A 26,007-nucleotide genomic window follows, 5' to 3' on the forward strand; every position below is an offset into this window, starting at 1 on the left:
GAAGCCCATTGGGAAGTAGCTTTAGTAGAAATGATTCACCCTACATAAATCAAAAACATCACTGAAACTCAGAACACTTTTTACGTCGAAATTTTGGACCCAGCACTGCAGCAAACCATGACGGGCAGTCCTCAACATAACTCACATTCTGCAAAGGAGCTATTACCCCGCAGCAGTGACTCTTCTTCTCCTCCTCTTTTCAATTATCACTTTAAAATTAACTCAGGCCATTATTTTAGTGGTCAACATCTGGTGGAAGCCATCGCTGACAAATTCTATGCAACCTTTGACAAAGTTCTGACCACAGCGAAAAAACGTGTCACCATCGAGTACCACAAACTGTCTCACCGTCTACTCATCAGATTTGAAAGTGAGGAAAAAAGTATACGTATTAAATTTTGCCCTGGATTGTATGACATTTTGGGTGGAGACCTCAAAATGGTCACGGATAAGGACACCAAAAAGATTAAAATGGCAGACATTGACAACGACATGCATTTTGCAAGGTATTTTCGTTACCCGGTAGAACTGAACCAAGGACTGAATTTGATCTTCGTGTACTCCGATGTGGTGGAGTACAACGTGGTGGGACACACCTCCGTGCCGTTACTACGTGTCATTCCTTTCAAAGTAAATTCTGCCACGGTCACTGACGAGGAAGGTGGGAACACTTACCACGTCCACCGCGAATTTGTCCATCCTCACTATTTGCCTGTCAGCAAGTCTTATTTGGACACGGTCAACATTGCTATAAAAGGAGATCTGGGACAAAATATTCCATTCACCAAAGGAAAAGTCACGGTGAAACTCCATTTTCGAAAACGGTTTTCTCACGATTCGTAAGTCATGTATCCAGTGTACCAAGGGTTTGCTCGACAGCGAGGACACGGTTTAGGAGACATGTTAAAATCGGCCTTTCGTTCGGTGGCCCCGGTGTTGAAACCGATGGTGACACGCGGATTGCACGCCTTGAAAGATGCGGCACTGACGCAAGGCAAAGAATTTCTCCAAAATGTCATCATCGACAAACAAAACCCTAAAGAAGCCTTCATGAGGGCAGGCAAAAATGTCTTGCTGCAAACGGGCAAAGACATTTTGGGTCACCGAGACACACCTATAAATGCCCTGCACGCTACCGAATCAGGCATTCAGCAAGGACAAGGCAGAAAGAGACGACGAAGAAAACACCCTTTCACCAGACTTCAAGCGAGAAAGGCCAAGAAAAGAAGAACCGTTCGAGACTTAGACGTTTTCGATTATTGAGAAAGAACAGAACAAAAAATGATGCACCGAGAGTCTTGCGCCTGTTCCAAGACGGAACTGGACCTGTTTGCTATGCCCCCCACCATGATGACGATGCAAGAATCCCAGTGGGTGGAATTTCACCCCGTCTCCTCACTGGCTGATTCCGCTCCCATCGAGTTTGAAATCAAAGGACAGCCCGAAGATTACATCGATCTGAATAGCAGTTACCTATACTTAAAAGTGAAAGTGATCGAACCACCCAATGATATCCTAGGCGATGATGATGCAGTAGCTCCCGTCAACAATTTCATGCATTCCTTGTTTAGCGAAGTGGACTTGTACTTGAATAACAAACTAGTCAGCAGCAGCATGGATACTTACCCTTACCGAGCGTACCTGGAAAATCTCTTGACGTACGGAATAAATGCTAAGAACACTCTGGATGCTTGTGTGGTATGGAAACCTGACCAAGCAACTAAGTTCAACACTATTGTACTTGCTGCGGATGCTTCACATTCAAAGGGATTTGTAGAACGACGAACGAAAATTGCTGGAAGTCGTAGTTTAGAACTGATGGATCGCTTGCATTTGGACATGTGGCTACAAGAAAAGTATTTGCTGAACGGGGTGGATGTCCGCCTGAGACTGAATCGCAGCAGTGCCGCTTTCCATTTGATGGCTACTCATGATGCCACTTACAAAACCGTCATCCAAGAAGCCAGACTCTACGTGCGTCGTGTGGAAGTGTTGCCTAAAGTGGGAAACGACATCAGTCAGACGTTGAGCAGAACGACCGCCAAGTATCCCATACGACGCGTGGAAGTGAAAACCTTCACCATTCCTGCTGGACAGCGATCCATGATCCAAGATCATCTGTTCCAAGGACAGTTACCCAAACGTTTGATTGTTGGTATCGTCAAGAATTCAGCCTTCAACGGAGCCTACAACGAAAATCCTTTTGAGTTTCAACATTACAAAGTGTCCAAGATTGAAGTCAGTCGCGACAGCAAGACCTTGTGTACCCGACCTTTCGAGCCTAAATTTGAGCCCGAGAAGAATTACTTGAGATCGTACTTGTCCCTGTACGAAGCCACGGGACAGTTAGGAACCAACACCAGTCACGGTATTACGTACGAGGATTATGCTGGAGGCTACGCTTTGTGGGCTTTCGATTTCACTCCAGACCAAGGCAGCGACGAGGGACATTTCCACCCTATAAAATCTGGCCAGATTCGTGTGGAAATTCAGTTTGCAGAAGCTTTACGCGCAGAAAACACGGTGAACGTCATCCTGTATGCAGAATTCGACAATACGATAGAAATCAACAGTTTGAGAGAAGTCATTCTAGATTACTAGAAGTCATTCTAGATTACTAGAAGTCATCGAAGACTGTTATCCCTCTTTACCTAGTGGAGAAACTTTAGACCTGGAATGTGAGGAGCCCGTGGAAAAAGAAGAAGAAGTGATCATGATGAAGTCAAGATGGCCAGAACAAGAAGCCCATTTAGTCTCCTGTTTTGCCAAACACTTGGTCGACAAAATGACGGAATTGATCAAGAAAAATTGTTATGGATGTCAAAACGATCATCCCAGTCAAATTCAACACGATAAATGCCTGATGTTGAGTCAAGAAGAAAAATTGGACGAGTATCTGGACGAAGCTTGGAGTCTCATCTCGAACAAAGACGTGTTGCACCAGTGGTATAAAGACTTGCGTGAACATTCTTGTCCACCATTAACCACTCAAGAGATCCATCGTATCGAAGCTCTCCTGAATCAGAGTGAGGAAACAGAACGAATAACCGTTTATTCGTCAGACATTTTCAAGCAAAAAGTCAGGATCGAATTGACGATTTATTATTACCTGTGAATTAGAAAAAAACATGGATACCTGGGAACTGTATTACCTTTTGAACCACAGTTCGTATACGGCTTCTTGGAATCCTGTCGTCTGTGCTAAAGATGAACTCCCTCATCGCAAACCTAAAGACCATCAAGCTTACGTGATCAACACGGACGACAGTCATCTCCCAGGAACCCACTGGGTAGCCGTCTACTTTCCTCAAGAAGGATGTGTGGAATATTTCGATTCGTACGGATTGCCCCCTTTGGAAGACGATATCATCGACTTTATGAGAAGAAATGCTCAAACCACCCGATTCAATAATGTGAAATTACAAGGCACAGATTCCTTGGTGTGTGGACAGTACTGTGTGTATTTTCTGCATCATCGCAGCCTGGGCTATTCCTTAGAACATTTAGTGACTCATTTCGATCCTCGTTCTTCTGCTAGAAACGATGTGAAAGTAGATCGATGGTTTTGTGACCATTATGCTTATCTTTTGTCTCAAGCTAGGAAACGTAGTGTCCATCAATGGCCTAATGATTTCCAACAGTGGAAATCACAATTTCATTCACAACGTTGTCAGCCCTGTTTAAAGTAGATTGTCAATTGAGAAAAAATGTTTGTGATTTGAAAAAAAATTGTTTGATGTTATAGTGTTGAATTATTGTTAAAAAATGTTAGAGTTGTTGTTTAGTGTTAAGTGATTTTTGAATAAAAATGTTGTGTTTTGAAAAAAATGCCTTTGTCTTTTGTTTAGCTATAAGAATGTTGGATTGATGCTCTTTCATTTCTTACTATCCCTCTCATGACACTCACTGAACGTTGCGACTCAAAAACCGTGTGGGGGATGTTTTCCTTCACGTCCGCGCTTTGACTTTAAGAACCGGGGTTGTTCCCAGTCTAACCATCCATTGTCGACTCATCCTCCTAAGAAGATGTGCTCCAAACTAGCTAAACTCAACGAAGCCTACGTGAATTTGCATAGGATCAGACACAGTCTGATACCGAAGCCAGAAGAAATAGAGAATGTGAGAATGTTAAAAATCACTGAAGACCTGATAGAAGAGCTCTTCAGAGAAGAAATGAACAGGGAAAAAGAAGAATGGACAGAGAAGTACAGACTTCAGAGACAGCAGCAACAGCAGCAACAACAACAACAGCAGCAGCAGCAGCAGCAACCTGAACCTGACAGAGGCTTTGTCGATTGTCGTATCGACACCAAAGAGTTCTTCTTCTCTTTCCGAAGAAGCAGACCTATCGCCAGAAAGTCTATCCTCAGAGGACATCGCATTCTTAGAAACTAAAAAAAGAATGCCATAGCAAACAAAAAAAAACAGCCCTTTTCAGGGCTACCCCAATACTCTAGAAAAGAAATAACAATCAATTTGCCAATGTGTGTAGGTAGAGTAGTGTGAAAATAAACACTAACTCTTTATTAATAGTGGAAGTATATGTGTTTGTGTGTTTGTGTTAGTAAGTGGTTAAGTAAGTTGGTATGGATAGTAGATTAAAATGATGTTTGTTTTTTTGGCTGTTAGAGGTGTATATTTTGGGTTAGATTGGATTGCTTTGCGTATGTGGATAGTCTATTGAAGTGATTTATAAAAATTTTACAATAGTGATGGGTAGCATAAAAAAGTGAGTGTTTCTTTTAGGTCCGCGCGTTCTTTTGGGTCATGTTCTAGGCAAGATCAATTTTATGTTATTAGGGGGATGTTTTCCATCACGTCCGCGCTTTCACTATAAATTGAAACTCGCTGGGCAGTCTAGCTACCCTTGTTGATTGATCAACACAGCCAGAAGAATGAATAGCAGAATAGTGAAACTGTTAGAACTCCAGATGCACCTGGAATATGCCAGGCGCATAGTAAACGAACTATCAGCAGAGGCTATCGTAGAAGAAGCAAGAATGAAGAAAGAAGAGGAGGAGAGAAGAGAGAGGGAAGAAGAAGAAAGGAAAAGAGAAGAGAGGATGTCGTTCAATATTCCCGAGACAGAGGATTGGGGTGTTGAAGCGAATCATCCTCCCTCTGCGCTCCCCAGAAGAAAGGTGAAAGAAGACTGGGGAAGAAGATGCGTGTGTGGCGCCAGGCCAGGAAGGTGCAACCATTAGATAGGTGCATCAGGAGTTCAAAAAAAACCAACAGCCCTTTTCAGGGCTACCCAATACTCTAGAAAAGAAATAACTATTAATTTGCCAATGTGAGTAGGTAGAGTAGTGTGAAAATAAACACTAACTATTTTTTAAGATAGTGTGAGGGTATGTGTTAGTGTGTTTGTGTTTGTAAGAGCTCAGGTATGTTTGAGTGAATAGTAGATTATGGGTTTCTTAGCGTATGTGAAGAGTATAGTTAGGGTTTTATTATATGAAAATAGAAAGTAGGGGATGTTTTCCTTCACGTCCGCACGTTGTTCGGTCATGATCTAGGTAAGATGAATTTTATGTTTTTTAGGGGGATGTTTTCCTTCACGTCCGTGCTTTCACTATAAGAACCCACAATGTTCGTTGTTCAAACCATTCTGCAAAGAATAAAAAGAAGATGGCGTCAAACCAAATGGACAAAATACAAACCTTGCAAGACGTTTTAGACAACTTAGGAATAATGGAACAGTTGCTAATAAGACTCGTTGAAGACCATTATTCCTATAGTCCCCATCGTGTAAAGATGGAAATTAATAACTTAAGAAAAGCAAAGGACAAGATTAGTGGTGTAATGAAAGAGATAAAGGAGGAGAAGGAGGATGAAGAGGAAAGAATAAGAATACGCAAATGGAACGAAAAAATTGAAAAAGAAGAAGAAAATGAAAAGAGGAAGAAAGAAGAGGAGGAAGAGAAGAAAGAAGAGGAGGAGAAGAAAAAAAAGAAAGAGAAGAAGAGTGTAGGAGATAAAATAAGAAATTGGTGGAGGAAAAGAAGAAATTAGAAGAAGAAGAAGAAAACCCAAAGGCCCTTTTCAGGGCCAGCCATATTTCTCGAAAAGAGACAGCCTTTCCATTGCCTACCCCTTTTTTTATTTTATTTTTTTATTTTTTTATGTTTCAATTTTACATAGACCCTATACAGTCCCAAGGGTTTTTGGCCATGTTAAATATACATAGACCCTATATTGTCCCAAGGTTTTTGGCCATGTTAATTCCCATAGACCCTATATTGTCCCAGGGTTTTTGGCCATGTTAATTCCCATAGACCCTATATTGTCCCACGATTTTTCTCCATGTTAAATTTACATAGACCCTATATGTTCCCAAGGGTGTTTTTAATGATAAATCCCATAGACCCTATAATATCCCCCTTCACTACTTTTGTGGTATACACAACTTCGCTACTTTTAAAGTTGTATGCAATAGACCATTATAATATTAGAACTGTGTGAACAATTTTTTTTTTAGTGTGTCCTATTTTACATGTATCAGTATTTTTTTTTCCGTAGGAAGCGTGATTGTTTCCTCTACTTGTTGAATATTGATCTAGTAATTTCTTTATGTTAGCTTCAGTTTATCTACGTTTTCTTTCAGTTTACCATTGATATCGTATACTTGAACTTGTCATTTAGTTACTTTCGCTTTCCAGGACAATAGATGAGGCCACAAAAGAAACTTTGATATAGGTGACGTCTAAAAATAAATAATAAAAAAAATTCTTGTATTTCATTCCGAGTTTGTTAATTCAAAGAATATCATGCTGGTAAAATCTATTTATAATCTAGATTTATTCGTTCAAATACAGTTTGACATTTTTATTATATCAATAAATCAAAGTTATGATGTATTATTTTACGATGTGAAGAAATGATTGTATGACAAATAGTTAAATGTATAATATTACACATTGAAAATATTTATGACAACCCAAATGTGAATATGTGTTCTGGTAAATTGATTTATGATATCATAAATTGTATATAGATCATATTTATTAACATATGGTATTTTAAATTCATCAACATTTTTTTATATCAACTATTTTCGCTAATATTGATAGGTCAACTTTCGTAACTATGCTTAACCTGGCAATTGCAGGTACACTGATTTATTTTCTAACATATGCAACTATGGCTGTATTTATTTATAAAGAGCACAATCACGTTTTACATTGATTTAAAGGAGCCAAGCACAATCATTTTACAGTTTGATAATTAACGGATTCTCCATTGAAGCTCCGTGGAGACTGCAGTTCCGAAAAATATATTCATCTCACATCTTTGTCCTCAGCCAGGGCCACACATGATATTAAGCATGGACACGGAAGGAATGGGTATACAATTGACAGTCTCTGTCCGTTTAATATTTCTCAATAACACTGTCTTTTTAACGTAAGGTTTAAATCGTAGGTACATTTGAAATGCATCGGGAATGGTATAGACGGTCTTTACTCAAAATACGCCAATTCCATAGCCACAAATGTAAAAGAAAAGTCTGAGTTCCTCGATCAATTTTTTTTAAATTGCTGAACGTCTTAATTAAGAAAACATAAATCCATACCACGTACCCTACCCATAGCATTATTTCAAGCATTGATCAGTGATTTTTTTCTTTAAAATGTTACGCTGCAGTTACAAGACCTAAATAAGAATCTTCATTTTACATTTAAAAGAACAAAAAATAAATGGAAAATTATGAATATTAATTAATGACTTATTACACTATTGTGAAATTCCAAATATTCTGGAGGGAGCTGATGAAAATATTTTACGAGTTTAACATTAAAACAACAATGTGAGTTATAAGTGATAACATTGAAATAAGCTGCGTCAAACCTGATAATAAGATTGATAAAACTTTACGATATAAGAAGGAATAAATTATGTTCAGGTGCTGGTTAATAGACATAATTGACATCATACTGGGGAATTTAAAAGGATGCTTGTAAATGCTACTTTTCTGTGTTTATTGATTAGGGTGGATCATGTTATCTATGTCCTAGTTGTTATATTCAGTTTATCTATCACATACCTGTCGTATCTAGTTCCATAGTCCTATCTTCGACCAGATCATGTTATATGTGTCCAAGTTGTTATATTCAATTTATCTATCACATACCTGTCATTTCTAGTTCCATAGTCCTGTCTTCGACCAACCTGCAAGCAGCATATTGTGATCTTGATGCCGCCATCATGACGTTTTAATTTACTTTGAATCTACGTGAAATGAATTGTCAACCTAACACACTGCCAATGTTGGCTGCAAAAGAAAGTGAATCAATTTCCAGCCAAAATCCAATATATAACTACTATTTAATTTAGAAATGCTTATTGAACATTCACCTTGTGTATAAAAGAACAATGTCTTAGGAATCAATTAAATATGTACTGCTTAAAACTAAGTCTAGACTATATGCATGTGCACATTGAAACACCATGTATTATTGGTTTGCAAACAAAGTGAGAAGGCCACTGAATTAATAATCTCCAGCATCACCATATAACTGTAAGGTGATTCTACATGCAGGCAACTGAGTTGATAATCTCCAGTATGAATCAGTATATTTGTAAGGTGATCCTCCATACAGGTGATAAGTGTACATACAGGGCAATGAATGAATAATCCCCATTATGAATCACTATTTAACTGTAAGGTGATTCTACATACAGGCCAAATAATTAATTATCCCCAGTATGAATCACTATATAATTGTAACGGGATTCTACATACAGGCCAAAGAATTAATAATCCCCAGCATGAATCACTATATAACTGTAAGGTGATTCTACATACAGGCCAAAGAATTAATAATCCCCATTATGAATCACTATATAACTGTAAGGTGATTCTACATACAGGCTACTGAATTAATAATCCCCAGCATGAATCACTATATAACTGTAAGGTGATTCTACATACAGGCCAAAGAATTAATAATCCCCATTATGAATCACTATATAACTGTAAGGTGATTATACATACAGGCCAAATAATTAATTATCCCCAGTATGAATCACTGTATAACTGTAAGGTGATCATACATACAGGCCAATGAATGAATTATCCCCAGTATGAATCACTGTATAACTGTATAGTGATTCTACATACAGGTCACTGAATTAATAATCTGCAGCATGAATAACTATATATCTGTCAGATGATTCTACATACAGGCCAAAGAATTAATAATCCCCTGTATGAATCACTATATGACTGTAAGGTGATTCTACATACAGGCCATACAATTAATAATATAACGCATGGATCGGTATATAGATGTAAGATATTAATACCTACTTAAAGAGATTTGAATTTTCGCAAGAATATTATCTCTTTAACTCTTCGGAGATTCGAACCCAGGTCCACGGGTAAATGGTACTCGTCGTCTTGGCTGCACGCACCATTTCATTCGCCATCACGACTAAACATATATAAAAATAATGATACAGAGCCGGTGGTATATGCAAATGAGTTGCAGACACACTCGCATTTCGACCTAGTAACTAATTCTAATCTAACTACTCGAACTGAAATCAAGGTATAAAGAATAGAGATATATTAAGCATTCACTGGAGAATCCACGGATAACACTTTCCATTTTGTTTCTTTTATATTTGTAACTCTATAAAATTTTAATGACAATGAATTGGGTAGCAAAAACAGTTTAAAATAATCGTTTTCAATTCAAAATCGCTTGCTTGTTTAAAGTCACACCTATATCTACAAAAGGCCGGTCATATGAACCTATACGTTTGAAGTCACACCTGTCTATCATAGGCCGATCATGTGAACGCATGCCTTTGAAGTCACACTTGTATATTAAAAGCCGGTCACACAAATACATTCTGCTGCAGTCACATACGTCTTTCAAAAGCCAGTCACGTAAACATACCTGTGAAGTCACACCAATCAAAAGCCAGTCATGTAAGCACATACCTGTGAAGTCACACAAATCAAAGTAAACAACATATATCAAGACAAGGGATGCACAAAACTAGAATGGATTCATAAAAAAGGACATTCCACTGCTGGTCCATGTTTGCACAAATACATTCTTTTCCTCAAATGGATACACAACACAATTAATATTACTATATGTTCTCTACATTTGTTTCTCAGGACTGACTTTTCTACTGTGTGACAATCAATACAAATCATATGTTAATCTAAAATACATTCAAAGATGACTTCATGGTGAAGTTCTCGTCAAAGGTTGACCTGCTCTTTTTTGAGATGCTGGACTGTCAAAATAGCAGCATGTAAACAAAACACAGATTTCAATTCCGGATCATCACCCAGGCCTTATTACTCACTGTGCACTGTCGCCAAAATACACACAGATAACAACACCCTGAGCTCATATTAATAAGAATAAACTGATACCTTAAAATCCCTACCAAAATGTATAAATAAAACTCTTCTATCAACACCAAAATGAGAGGAAAAAATGTTCTAAAAATAGACTAGAACTAGATTCGTGGGTACTGAACTGGAAGTATTAATTGTGACCCGATTTCTGACAGGGTTAGACAATTTCACCTCCATGTACAAAACTTCCATCCGTGATCAAATCAATATCTCTTAAATACTGCTGCAAAGTTTGAAGGACTTTCATCCATGAATAGGATAGTTACAGGCTTTTAGCTGGCACCGCTGTAACACAAGCACAAGCCAATTCCAAATGTCCGAATTTCAAAAATGCACAAAACGTAAAGTTTAATTGTGATTTTTCTAACCAAGATAAACACTTAAAAAAAAACTGTAATTAGTTTTTAGTTCTAACACCAATCTGGAAATTACTAGGGAAAAAAACTTGACTGTTTAGCTTTCTTAGAAAATTTAATTTTTAAAAATGATACATAAAATTTTTTAAAAATGATACATAAAAATGATACACATTAATTTTTAAAAATGATACATATCATGAACATTTAAATTAAACTTAAATTTTAATGAAAATTTAAAACCTGAAGTTGACAATTTTTGTTCTATGGCATAGTCTCTCCATTCTTTTGTGATAAACATCAATGGCTTTCCTTATCAGGTTTGAAGGAATTAAACCAGAGCTTGTCAATGAAAGGTAACACGTGAAATCTGGTAGCATCTAAGTACGCAAGCTGGGTATAACCAAGTACATGACATCATTTCCACCCATGAAAGGGATGAGTCTTCAGATGTTAGTCTTCCAGTAGTATTGAAAAGTTGGTGAAGTTCTCTGAAACCAAGCTGGCATGCCTTCTCCTAGTTATATAAGTGAGAGAGAGAGAGGACAATTCTTGTATTTTACATGCATTTATTGTAACTGAAACCATGAAAGGGTACACGAGGAGGGAGACAACTTTTTTAAAACCTGGATATATTCCACATAACACAGGAGTTACATATCTGACTGATGATACTCTAACAAATTCCAGTGCTGCATTTGTTCCAGTGACCAGAAGAACTGATGCAGACAAGTTCTCTCTCATTGCAGTGACAAAGCCGACAAATGGGCGTCTCAAGTCAGTTCAGGCACCAGACTGTAATGGCACACCTGGGTCTGCAAAAATTCTACGACCATCATCCAAAGCAAAACTAGATCTGAAAGAAACAAATTTAAATGAGCACGATGGGACACGCATGATCTGTATGAAATAAAATGTTGAAATGTCGAATGATACCATTCATAGCCATGGTAATCAAGTCAACATATGTGGCAGACCAGAGTTCCAAATTGCTCATGAAATAAAATGGGGACTTGCTTGAAAGTATACCATGATGTGTAAAATCTGCAGCTTTAAGTCACCAGAGTATAAGTTGTATGATGAGATAAAAACAAATAGACCTGGGCCAAATCCTGCTGCTGTAAATACGATGTTTCAAGCTGGACTACAAGATACACCAATGTGCAATACCAGGGCTAGATACTTGCTTTCAGCCACTGACATTCCGCCACCTAGCAGAACAGTTATGCAAAGGGCCTCCAGCCTTGTAGGCAAAACAACTGTGGAGCTCAATGAAATGGACATGACAGACAAGCTGAAACTAGTCAAACAAGTTAATGTTATGTGTGGTGTTCAGCATTCTGAGCAAATAAATGTTGCTTGTGACGCAAGATACAGTGCCATTAGCTTTGGACATGAAAAGAAACCTGGTCAAAGTTCATCACAAGCTGCTGGAATTGCCTGCGAAACTGTTACAGAGAAGAATAGATTGTGGGGACTACAGTAGAAAACAAGCTGTGTTGAACTGCAGCATGGCTGAAGGGGAAAGGTTTTGACTAGAAATGTCCAGGAGGCCATGTTGACTGCACAGCAAATCGTCACCAGTTGCACCACATTCAGTGTGAAATGGCAAGAGAAATGGGAAACAAGTTTGTGGTGCAAGAGATTTTCATTAGACATGCAACAACAGATGGAGATGCATAGGCTGCTGCTGGCTTCCAAAATGCTTACACCATTCTGCATCCAATGTGGAAAGTAGAAAGACTGTCCGATCCCATCCATTTGGGTCGTTTACAGTTCAAACGGTGTAATTCTGCAATATTTAGTGAAAACATGTTTCCAGGAATAAGAACAAGATAAGGAAAAAGGCTCAAACAGAAAATTGTCAGCCAAGATATTAAAGCATGTTGCGGTTTAATCTCCAAGCAAATGATGGAGGACAATAGTGGTGATGTTACAAAAATCAAATGTCAACTTCCCCAAGTAATGGATGCAACTGTGCGATGTTTTTCAGGGGACTTCTCCTAATGCCGGTATTATTCAAAGGTCTGTGGGGGAGGAAGTACTAACAGCTGGTGGATGCGATCAGCATACCTGGGCCTTCATCAAATGACTCATCTCAACATGACAGAAAATGATAAGAATATCCTGCTAGAAGTTCTGAAAATGACACTCTCCTGTGATGTTGTAGAAAGACTGCGACTGAACACAAACACACAGAAATGTGATGCGGTGAACAGATCAATCAGTGTTTCATTACCTTAAAATGTGAACTATTCCAGAAACTTTGAGTTAAGAGTGCATTCAACAATGCACAGGCTCAATAACAGCTGGGATCATCACTGAAAATAAAGGTGACACACGTGGGAGGTAAATTTTCAACAAGAACTCTGAGATCACTGGAGACAATGGATAAAGACTGCACTTACCATCAGTTTATCAAAAGCATCCACAAACCAGGAAACGTATTCTAGCAAGACGAGGAAATATGATACTGGCCCATCTGAGGTACAGGACACAGCAAGGCAATAGGAAGTCTGACTACTGCAAAGGACAGCTAGACACCAAGGGCGATCACTCCTATGCAAAGGTTTAGCAGGAGCCAATGGACACTGCAGACAGAAAAAGTTATCTTAATTCCATATTTAAAATGAAAGTGCTTAAAGACACCATGAAGAACACATTGTACAGAATGGAAAACTGTAGTGGGGAAATCCGTAGGTAACACAACGCATGTTATGTGCAGTTGTGTTACTTACTACCATCTGATGAGACCTATGGAGAGGTCGAAACAGTTTTCTCTGAATATGAAAACACAAATAAAGAAATTAAAAAGCAAAATAAATAAAGATTTAAAAAATTAAAATTGAAATAACATGACATGACAAGACATGACTTATAAGACTAGCTAAATGAATGAATGAATGAATGAAGGAAGGAAGGAAGGAATGTATTTAAGAAAGCACTGTCATCCCAGCATGTTCTACTAAAATAAAGACCACACTCTTTCCTTTCACCTTGTTACTCAATACATCCATATATCCATCCTTCCTTCCATGCCAGACATAAATTGATATGGATGTGGGTGTGTGTAAAGGATATATCATGATACCTGAATTTATTCCATATTACAATTTCAACTTTATCATGCAGTCTGGATAGTCACCATGGCAAATGCAATGACCATAACCTTTGCAATACTGCCTATTATTGTTAACAGAATGACGCTCTAGAATCAGATGATCCACATTCACACACAAACTATTATGACATAAATGGGATGCATCTAGCTCCTTTGGTATAGTCAGATTTCTCAACTTCACCGTCAGTGCCAGTCTGTGAACATGTTTTTTCTTCTATGTGTTTGTCACGGGATCCTCATATGACAATAGACCATATAATCCATTAGCTGTTACATTTCATGTCCATATTTTACAACCACTAGTAGGTGCTATTAAAGAATTTAGTGAAATTTTCGCTGACAGGCTCTGAAAAAATCGTTTATTGCAACTCCTATATGGTGTATGAATACACTGCTGCTAATAATAATGAGTGTCATCTCCAACAGATACCACTTTTGTGAATTTATAGGGAAAAAATTTATTTTTTAATTTTTTAATTTAATTAAATTAATATACATTAATTAAATTTCTTAAATTTTAATTATATTTTCTGATTGCTACATTCAATATACACACGGTGTGAAAATCTCAAGTGTCTATCATTAATAATACAATTTTTAAAGCAATTTAAAGTTGAATCAATGCTGCCTTGACAGAACATAAAACACAATTAATTTTACTATATGTTCTCTACATTTTGTTTCTCAGTACTGACCTTTCCACTGTGTGTCAATCAATACAAATCATATGTTAATTTAAAATACCTTCAAAGATGACTTCACGGTGAAGTTCTCGTCAAAGGTTGACCTGCTCTTTTTTGAGATGCTGGACTGTCAACATAGCAGCATGTAAACAGAACACATATCTCACTTCCAGATCATCACCAATGCATTATTACTCACTGTGCACTGTCGCCGAAATACACACAGATAACAACACCCTGAGTTCATATTATTAAGAATAAACATACCTTTAAATCATTACCAAAATTGCATAAATAAAACTCTTCTATCACCACCAAAATGAGAGAGGAAAAATGTTCTAAAAATAGAATAGAGCTACATTCGTGGGAAGTATTAATTGTGACCTGATTCCAAATACAACTGCACTGGCTTCTTTCTAGTATTAGTCAGACGTTCGATATTAAAACCTACAAAGTATCCATTTGAAGACAGTTGCCTACACCATCTACGGCCGCCGCTTTTACACGCTATTGGTTATCGTTTATGAATAATGACAGCAAGCCGTCATATATTTTCAGCTGCTTCTAGTCACCAGTAGTCGTACACGATAGCCACTCGAAACTTTACCGTATTACAACTAGATGAAATGTATCGTACACGATAGTCATTATAAACTGTACACATTGATATCAATGAAGTGTCTCGTACACGATATTCACTAGAAACAGTACCACATTGTTACCAATGAAATCTGCCGTACACGATATTCACTAGAAACTCTACCACACTGCTGCGAATGAAATGTGTTGTACGTCAGAATTTCAATTCAGTTCGTATATTTCAAAACAATAACCATTATAATTTAAGAAAGACTTATAGTTAAACACACACAAAATAAATGTGATGCATCATAGTCTGTATTGCTTGTTTATTTATGTATTTCTTCTATCTTTTGTAATACCAATTAATATTATCTGGCGATTTAAAACTAGAAGAAACATTCAAAACTACCTATCCATATTCTATTACTCTTTTTCATTTCCACAATATCAAATCTTAAAATTAATGGAATTTCAAAATTGCATACACTAGAGTACTTATTATGATCACTACCGTACTACACTCAAGTCTCTGTCAAATCGATTGGAAGTTTATTCATCGTTGTCTGAACTCAATCATTAAATTTATGTCAATACTGGATAACAAATATCTCCGAAGTAATATCATTTCATTAACAGTTGATATTTTTCTTTAATTGTGAACACGGGCTTTATGAATGCGTATCTGTGTAGTCAGATTGATATTTGTTTCTGTTGTTGTTATGGGGTTTAACGCAAATATTCGGTACAGAATAGGCCATACATGGCGGTAATTATTACTGGTCGACAAAGAACCCAGGAAAAGTCGGGGAAGAACTACCGACTCTACGAGAATCTACTGGCAAACTTTATCACGTACCCATTAGAAAACACGCAGAGGTGAGATGGCAGTGATCTGGAACAGTGAGCACTTGAGACCACTAGGCCACTCGGGGCCCCCGACTGATATTTGCAAAATAACATTGACTAGACAGAAGTTACCGTAAATATGAATACGCGTAATATGACCGAGTTTGTTTTTCTAGGGTTTAACGCCAATGTTCAGCACAAGGTAGGCTATACATGGCGGCCAGTATAACTGGTGGAGGAAAAACCCTGGAAAACCCAGGGATGAACCACCAACCCACGAGAAGTTACTGGCAGGCTTTCCCACTTACCCACGCTAGCCGAGCCTTGGACTTGATCCCACGCAGACAGAGGTGAGATGGCAGTGGTCCGGAACGGCGAGCGCTTTAGACCACTCAGGGCCCCCTTTGTCTGATACTGACAGGTAACTACCCCACACCCATTGTGAACACAGCTAAGGGGGCAGGGTCCAGTTTTTATGTACAAATTTAATGCCGCAATCAGTGACCTAGTATAAAAAAATCATAAAAAATCAAATACACAAGTGAGATCAAAAAGGTCCATATTTTTAGATACCTATATTAAAACAGAGCATAAGAATAGTATTCACTTGACCAGAGAAGTCAATGGCAGTTCATAGCAGAAGAGGTTTATGCACCCCAACCCCCATTTTATACCTGCATTTTTCACATCCAAATGCCATTTTTGACAGCATGTAGTACTCACAGTGCAAACACAAGCCCTTTCCCTGGATGAAACTTTTGAAAAACATTGTCTACTAAATAGTTTGATGCAATTCAGAATAGTTGTCATCCAAGCCGTTTTTGAGATACTCGGCTTGCCTTGAACCCACGTGTCTACTGCTATGGGAGGCTAGCTCTTCTTCCTAGCCAACTATTAGTATTTCACTATCAACATACTGCAGAGCAACTATGGAAGGTGTACATGACTGACATCAATTTCAAGAACAACACAAGCCCAAAACACCTAGTTCACAAATATATCCATATCTATAAATAGTAAACAATAATAGCTGAAAAAGTCACACCATAGCCTTAAGTAAATTACGAAACTGAACCTTGCCACCTAAGATGAATGTGCATTTGTGCAGTTTAGTAATCAGACAAAGAAGAATGATGCTTAAAATTTTTTTATAAATTCCCTACAATGGAAGGTTCCTGAAATAGTTGGCATGTCTAATTCAGCAACATGTCTTTTTTAACCTTCCCATGCGAAGCTGTGACGAGCAGCAGAGAGGGCGAACAGACCAAGATCGAAAAGCGTCGAAAACTAAAAAATAACCCTTCCTACGAACAAAGAAAAAATAAAAAGCGTCGACAGATTAAACCAAAAGCATCTACACAAATTGAAGCAAAAAATAAAACTTCCAAAAATTTGTCAAATTGGTGTTACTTTAACGTCGTTGTCTTTTTTTTTTTGTATTCGTAGGATGGTTTATTTTACCACGTGGACACTTTATTGAGGTCGCGCCCTCTCTGCTGCTATTAATTAAAAAATTGTTATGTTAAAAAAATAATGGTACATCCAGAATCTCATACTGCAAGAATAGCACGAGAGAGACTAGAAGCAATTAAAAAATTTCTTCCCGTGCGAGATTCATTTAGAAAAATTCTACAAGCACAGCAAGAAGCACAAGTTGAGTACGAAGAAGACACTAAAAAACTGTTTAAACCCGTCACTGCAGCTACTGAGAAAGTTACAACAGTCATCAAAGAAGAACTTCTTCCGGTATCAAAACAAACAGCAGAACAAACCGAAAAAATAGCAAGAAGAACTAAACAGACAAAGAAGATTTTACGAGATCTTCCAATTGATATAGCAGCGTCTCAACATCCACCTGTTGGTGAGGAAATACTTGAAGGTATTGGAAAACTTCGTACTGAAGTCGCCGACGTGCAAAAAGAACATGCACATAAATTCAAACCAGTAAAAGAAAATGTAAGATTAATTGCAAAATTTAAGGAAGGAGTTATTGAAGATATTAGAAATACTGAAAGATAAAAATTACCCGAAAAAATATTAGATTATATATCTGACAAATCTGGTATTTTAAAACCCCGTTATGAAAAAGTAAAAAATGAAGATCTTATTAAATATATATATATATATATATATATATATATATATATATATATATATATATATATATATATATATATATATATATATATCGCATACATGCAAACAAAAGACGGGTTGAAAGTAATGATTCGAAATACAAAGATCTTTATAAAAAAAAGTAGAAATACTTCATAGAGAGAGACTAGAACAGGAACAAGAACAACTCTCCCAGTATCAGCTTCCTCTACCTTTACAACGTAAAAAAATTTCTGCGCCGACAATGACATATTCACCAGTAGATTCACCACATGGATTTCGAAAAAGTGACTCACCTGACATGTCCCCGGTCACCACTGAAGTACTTTATCCGGTTATGCAACCACCAGTATTTAAAACACTTCAAGATGAACCTAAAACAGGATCTGGTTTATGTCCTGATAATATCATCAATGATGTGTCACGGTTAGAGGTTCTCATAGGAGGAAAACGTGCCAGAAATAATTCACCAGAAATAATTAATGAAGCAGCTGATATTTGTCGGCGATTATTTCAAGGTGGTATTATGGATATCGGCGTTTACCGAGAACTTATCGATGAACTTGTTGATGACTAGTTGTTAAATAAATGGTAAATTAAAAAATATGATAATACACAATAATCATCGTAAATCCGTGCAGGTCAGAGCGGTAAACTCACGATTACCAATCTACAGAGCTACTTACGGAGATGGACTTGGTGATGTTGTGCGGGGATTATTTACAAGAATAGCTCCAAAAGCAGTACCTGTTGCAAAACAAATATCGATGAAAGCTATCGATATTGTTCGTGATAAAGCCCCTGGAGTAATTGTCAATGTTGCTGGTAAGGCGTTCTCGGCGATCAAAGATAGAATAGCACGATTATTGCGACGAAGACAACAACCGGTAAAATTACCAAGTACTGAAATTATGCCCGCAGATGTCAGTAAAATAATAAATCAGGCTGCAAATCAAAAACTAGCGGCGTTAGCAGATCAAGGACCCAATCAGGCTGCAAATCAAAAACTAGCGGCGTTAGCAGATCAAGGACCGGGTGAATCAGGGAATAATATTTCAAGCATGATATCAGGGAGTGGAGTTTCTAAACCCGGTTTTCGTGTTAGACGAAAATAATTATAATAAATGTTCAAGCGAGTATCCGATGAAGCATTTGACATGGAAGCACCTGTCCTTAAAGATGAATCGGTACGTGATTATCAGTTTTATTCTTATGAAGCACGAATACCAGATCAACGTGGAAGAATTGAACTACAAGTTCATGACACAAGTAGATACTTTTTACCCGCTGAGGCTTTTCTTGAGGTAGAAGGTACAATTATAAGAACGGATGATACTAATTACAGAGGTGCAGTAAAAGTTGGTTGTGTCAACAACGGGATCATGGCACTGTTTGATAGTGCCACTTATATGATCGATGGAAAAAATATCGAATCAATTCAGAAAGATGTCGACCTTGCTACAACAATAATAGGATTAGCAAGATATTCTGAGGATTATACAAGATCAGCAGGTCCCACAATGATGTTTGTGAAAGATAATTCTAATCACCCTGAAAATGATCCGTATAATATAAGACGACCAAGAAACTTCGCCAATAACGCTGATGCTGATTTGTGGCCAGTGGTTCATGGTTCTGGTGAAAATTTCAACTTGGGATTTGCAGCGCGTAGAAATATGTTGCTAGGAGACAATAGAAGATTCTCATGTGCAATTCCACTATCGCATATTTTTGGATTTTGTAGAAATTTTAGTAAGGTTATTTTTGGAGCTAGACACACGGTTGTTCTTGTGAGAAAGGGTGATGATAACGATGCTCTGTGGAGACCTGTTGGTGATGCTGGTAAAGTAGTATTATCGAAACTTTCATTGTGGATGCCGGTAATGACTCCAACGATCGCAGAAGAACAAAACTTAATTTCTTTCATGGACATAGGTGGTAAATCCTTGTTGTCATGGTTAACAACAAGCACAGATAGTATGCAAAGTAACGTTAATGGTCAGTTTACATGGCATATAGGTTCACAACAGGGTGTTTCTGCACCGCGTCATATTTTTATTGCGTTTCAGGAAACTAATCGATTAGGTTCACAAGTTCACTGTCATATGATATTTGATAAACTAGGTGTTACAATTATTTCTTTACGGATAAACGGACAACAAGAACCAACACAGAATATACAACTAAATTATGAACAGAATCATATAGGACATGCATATCATCGTTTAATGTCATTGATGGTACGTGATCAAAATATAGATACTGGGTTGCAAATATCACAACTAGATTTCAGAACTTTGTATTCAATTTATTATTTTTCGCTAGAGCATCTTGATCTATCAAAACAATCTGTCGTTGATAAACATCTTAAAGCAACATTAAATACAGGTGGTGCTAATTATAGAGCAATCGCTGTTATACTCAGCGATAAAGCCATGTTACTTGAAGGTGGTAGTGGTCGAATGAGAGTCGTTGATGCACCAGTGGAAAATCTTTAATTATTCAGAAAAATATTAATTATATAAAAATGTCGTATAGTCATGTTAATGTTACTCTGACTCCCGGTCAGGTCAAAAAGCTTCAATCAAAAACCACCAGCAAATGCGGAACTAAAATATCACTAAAACGAGATCAGATTGGTGGTGGTCCAAACAAATTATCGTTGACAAATAATCAGATTAAACATTTCAATAAAGCCCTAGAATCAAAAACCGGAGTTCAATTTCATCTTTCTCCGAGCGCCATCAAGGACATGGTAAAAACGGGTGGTATATTTCCACTTCTTGCTGCTATACCAGCGTTAATAGCTGCTGCTGCTCCAGCCGTAGCAAAAGCAGACGTGTTAGGTGCTGTTGGAACAGCTGCTGCACTAGCTCTAAAGAAAGCAACAGGAAATGGATACAAAAAAATGGGACGCGGCCTAAGATTGCCGGGATCTCGTTGGGGAAGAGGTCTGAGGCTTCCACGTTAGATATTCCAGCATCAAATTTTGATTTACTTGATGTTGCTACAAAATTAAAAATAAAAGCCTTCGTAGGTGTTTTTATGCGAGATCAATTACCAAAACAACCAAACAAACTCAAAACAGGTATTATTAATCTCGATGAACGTTCTGGACCCGGTACTCATTGGGTATCACACGCGGTTGATCCACGTGGAATTGTTTATTTTGATTCATACGGGTTAGCTCCACCCGTTGAATTTATCAAGTATGTCGCACCACTTCACGCAAGAACCTCTGATTGTAAAGTTTGGTATTCAACACTACCCACACAAACAATGACAGATCCGCCAATATGCGGGCGTGAAGTAATTAATGTACTTAACGCTATATCAAAATCATCCAAACCGCCACATAAAGTCGTGCATGATTATACAAGCAACCGATTCGTTTTAAACAACAGATCTTATTATAATGGTTGATATTTACGGAAGAAGATCTTCTTCTACCAGTAAGAAAATAAAATCCGACGTTGATCTGTCGAAGTACGCAACTAAAGATGAACTCGCTGATATCATGAACCTGGCTGGAGTTGACCCAGATGAGGTTGTTATTTTTCAGGATCGATATGGAAAACTAAAAACGAGCAACATCAGATGGAATGATATAGTTCGACGAGTACTCGGTGCAGTTACGGATAATATTCCTGTGTTTACTGACAGCGGCATAATTAGGGATTCAAATATATCGCTTGCAACCATCAGAAATTAAATTGTAAAAACTTTTGCTAATCGCGTGAAAAACACCGGCGACACAATGACGGGTGAACTCAACATGAACGGAAATAAAATAGTAGTTTTAAGAGATCCAACCTCCGGTGAAGATGCTGCAACGAAAAATTATGTTGACATTAACTATGGTATCGTAGATAATAAATTATCCACGTTACGGGCGGAGCATGACGTTCACGCAGGCGCTTTTGGAAGATTTCGCAGAAACCATCAAAAAACCGCTAAAGATTTTTTTGGTTCTCCGCACAACGTTGCCATGAAACTTTCTGATATCAAAACCAACACTGACACGATCAAACAAACACAGCAAGATATCAAGACCAACATTGACACGATCAAACAAACACAGTAAAACATCGTCGCAGGGATTCCTGAGATCGTTAACAAAACCAGTCTGATTAAAATTTCAGCCGGAATAACTCCCGGACATATCACAAACATCGTATACACGGTGTCATCGGGATTCGCAACATGGTCGCAGCAAAATAAAACTATTAGATATACCACAACAGTCACTGGCGTGTACAGGCTGTCTGTGTTTAGTGCTGCAAAATTTGAAATATTTACAACGTATCCATGGCGTCATTCAACTGATAAGTATTCTGGGGTTGTATCTGTTATATTAAATAGCGGAACCGAAGAAATATTTATTTTGGAAGCATCTGATAAGACATTAAACGCAACATCTTACTGGTGGTGTTTGGAATTTGTAGCTGAAACACCTCAATTATTTACTGCATAAAAATATATGGATGGTACACAATACAGGTACAATCAAGCGCGTGAATGGCAGGCAGCATTAAAAGATCGAGTCGAACAATATACAGTAAAAGTAGAAAAAATATCGACGACGATTAGTTATCGTGGACGTGATCGATTATTCAGTATCCGCTGTTGTTGCTGGAACAGGCGTTATATTATCAACGGTGACAATGATGGCACCAGCAGCTGTAACTATTTGTATTTCATCAGCAACAACGATTGCAGGTGTGCTTAATATCATCGCAAAAATAATATGCACCTGCACGAATGAAATATTATCCGATTACATGATAAGATTACATACAGCGACGGTAGCATACTCGAAATTGTCCTCGTTGTTTTCAGCGAGTCTCAGTGATGGAATTATTTCTGATTTCGAGTTTTCAATGATGACTAAAATATACGACGAAGGTATCGGTATTAAAGACATAAATACTAATAATGACAGAATTACTCCAACAGATCGTGACTAATACAACTCCGCCGAAGATAACGATGATCTCGGTAAGTTCAACTAATCCTGAATTTAGTATTAACTTTCCTACTGCAATTCCAGTAAAAGAAATAGCATTAGCGCAATTACGGGTATATTACAGCTGGCCAAATATCAGATCAAAATCATTTCATGGTAAACCAGCAAATAATTTGCTTGTATTTGCTAACAAGAACAAACCAGATGGTACTCCTGACTGGATAGATGTTGGAATACCCACTGGTAGTTATGAGATCGAACATATCAATGAGGAATTTCAACGTAGAATAAAATCAATAATCGGAAAAGAAGCAAAAATATCAATTAATGTTCATGAACCGACGCTGTCCTTGACGATTGAGATACATTCTCCTGATTATGTCGCTGATATTTATCAATCCACGATAAGATCCGTACTAGGATGGCCGGATATTCCTCCAGTGTATGAAGGACCACCAGAACCAACTGGGCTCATTTTACGTCATCGAAAAGTTTTCATCATAATATTAAAATGAATTATACAGGTTTCTGGTGGAACATAGAAAAACGGTATGGGATAAACGGGATCAATTTCGTGTCGAGAGAACTGGTGAGTACTACTGGCTCTTACACAACGCTGACGGTGATAAGCTGTATAATTCATTTTACGACATAAATATCAATAATGTCATTAGTATCATAAATTCAGACCATAAAGAACAACTAGACAATTTACGTGATAGTTTTCGGGAATATTTGTCCGATTTGATATCTACGCGTGAAGAAATTATTAAACGAGTAGAAATTTTAAATCGTATAGCTGATACTATTGAATATTTTCATAATAGAATCATAAACTTAGTTTTTGAATCACCGGGTGATCATAGAAGGTTTTTTGCAACCAAATACAAAATACCCGAAGCTGACATTGTAACGTTTAAGTTTCCTGATTATAATCGAGATGGATTAAGAAAATCTGTCAATGATGTCATTGATGAGTTTTATCCTAAAATACTCGACGCATGGAGAAAACTAGCACCACATCCAACTGTTTTTAGCTATAATAATGATCCACACGGCGGCGGCAGGCACGTATCACCGGAAATCGTTAATATAACCAGCACGACCGTGGTCAATCTGGTTTGTGACGTAGTCGATGGTAGCTATCAAATAGATCTCGGAAAATCAAATCAGGCTCAACAAGGATATATTTTATATACATTCACACCACAAGTTCCCCCTGGAAGTTTAATCGTGCAAGTACCAACCAATCCTGTGTATCTGCGGTGTCATAATAATATGTTAACACGAATAAATTTTAAGCTCACAGACCACTTTAATCGCTTGATTGACATACGTGGAGAAGAGCTTGTAATAAATCTGTATGTGAAATCTCAATTAATCAAATACATATTATATAATGTACCAGCACGTGAGGGTTTTTATATATGACAAAGAAGCACTTGAAAACACGATCAGAACAGCGTTTTCGCAAAACACAGAGCATTTTAACGTTAATTTAGTTATTGATGAATACGGAAGAGAGAATTTCTTATTAATACAAGAACAGTTAGATGAACTCCGTCGAGAACATATTATCGAGATCATTTCTAACAGAGATCAGATTCTAAATTATGTACATTCCTGTATTAAACTCGATCAACTTAAAAAAATAATATTTCAGAATAAATAAAATATTTCTAAATTTATAAAATATTTCAAAATAAATAAAAATAATTCAGAATAAATAAAAATAGTTCATAATAAATAAAAGTAATTCAGAAAAAATAATCAATAATTCCGAATAAATAAATAATAATTCAGAATAAATAAATAATAATTCTAAATAAATAAATAATATTTTTTATTAATGGTACTTAAAATTATGCAAAGTATATCTGATGGTGTGGTTGGTACTCAAATTCGTGTAAATGAATCAGTTTTCCAAAAAATACTACAAGAAATATTTTATTATTATTCTGAAATATTTTATTTTTATTCTGAAATATTTTATTTTTATCAGAAATATTTCAACATTTTAGTCAAATTTGTTATTTTTTTCAGCAATTTTAGTCGATTTTGTCAGGGAAAATTTGTCAAATTACAGTTTTTCGTCGGGTCAAACATCAAGCGGTTCTCTAATTGATTTATCGACAAATCGTCAAAAAACCTCATTTTTTTCGAAAATTACCAAAAATATTAACAAAAATCTTATGAAAAATCTCATTTTTGGAGCTAATTTTACTAATTTTTAACGATTTATCGATAAATCAATTAGAGAACCGCTTGAGGTTTGACCCGAATGATATTGGAAAATTCATCAATTTTCCTTGACAAATGTTGAAATATTTCATTTTTTTCTCAAAATTTGATCATTTAACATAGTTCTGAGTACCAACTATCCCATCAAAATTACAAAATTGATTGGTTTGCATGATTCTGAGTACCAGCTAGCCCATCAATTTCAGAAAAAATAAAATATTTCAGAAACAATAAAATATTTCAGAATAAATATATAATATTTCAGAATAAATATATAATATTTCAGAAAAAATAAAATATTTCAGAAAAAATAAAATATTTCAGAAAATATTTCAGAAAAAATAAAATATTTCAGAATAAATATATATTTCAGAAAAAATAAAATATTTCAGAAAAAATAAAATATTTCAGAATAAATATATAATATTTCAGAAAAAATGAAATATTTCAGAACAAATAAAATATTTCAGAATAAATATAAAATATTTCAGAAATAAAATATTTCAGACAGGGTTGCTTTGGTCGTTACTTGATGACATAATTTTTCTTAAGTATCTTATGCGGGTACTGATTTTTTTTTTTTTTTCGTTTCGTACTCGCTGGATAATCCCGATTTGACCTTTTCTACTGCGACAGAAAGAGGAATAAATTCATTTACTTGATCATCGTTCACCATAGCTAGTGACTGAAACATAGCCGCCTGAATTCGCTTCATG

General features: G+C 36.7%; 1 long non-coding RNA gene across 1 annotated transcript; it reads right to left on the reverse strand.

The window, feature by feature from the left end:
* Window positions 1–7,767: 7,767 nt before the first annotated feature.
* Window positions 7,768–14,773, reverse strand: LOC149788682 (uncharacterized). The gene is made up of 4 exons (XR_016424203.1): window positions 14,603–14,773; window positions 13,146–13,328; window positions 9,311–9,434; window positions 7,768–8,272 (listed from the first exon to the last, which is right to left on the reverse strand). It is a non-coding gene; the product is annotated as an uncharacterized LOC149788682 (long non-coding RNA).
* Between the last annotated feature and the right edge of the window lie 11,234 nt (window positions 14,774–26,007).

Source organism: Sinohyriopsis cumingii, chromosome 11, assembly GCF_028554795.1.
Source record: "Sinohyriopsis cumingii isolate HCF-2022 chromosome 11, ASM2855479v2, whole genome shotgun sequence".
Lineage (NCBI taxonomy): Eukaryota > Metazoa > Mollusca > Bivalvia > Unionida > Unionidae > Sinohyriopsis > Sinohyriopsis cumingii.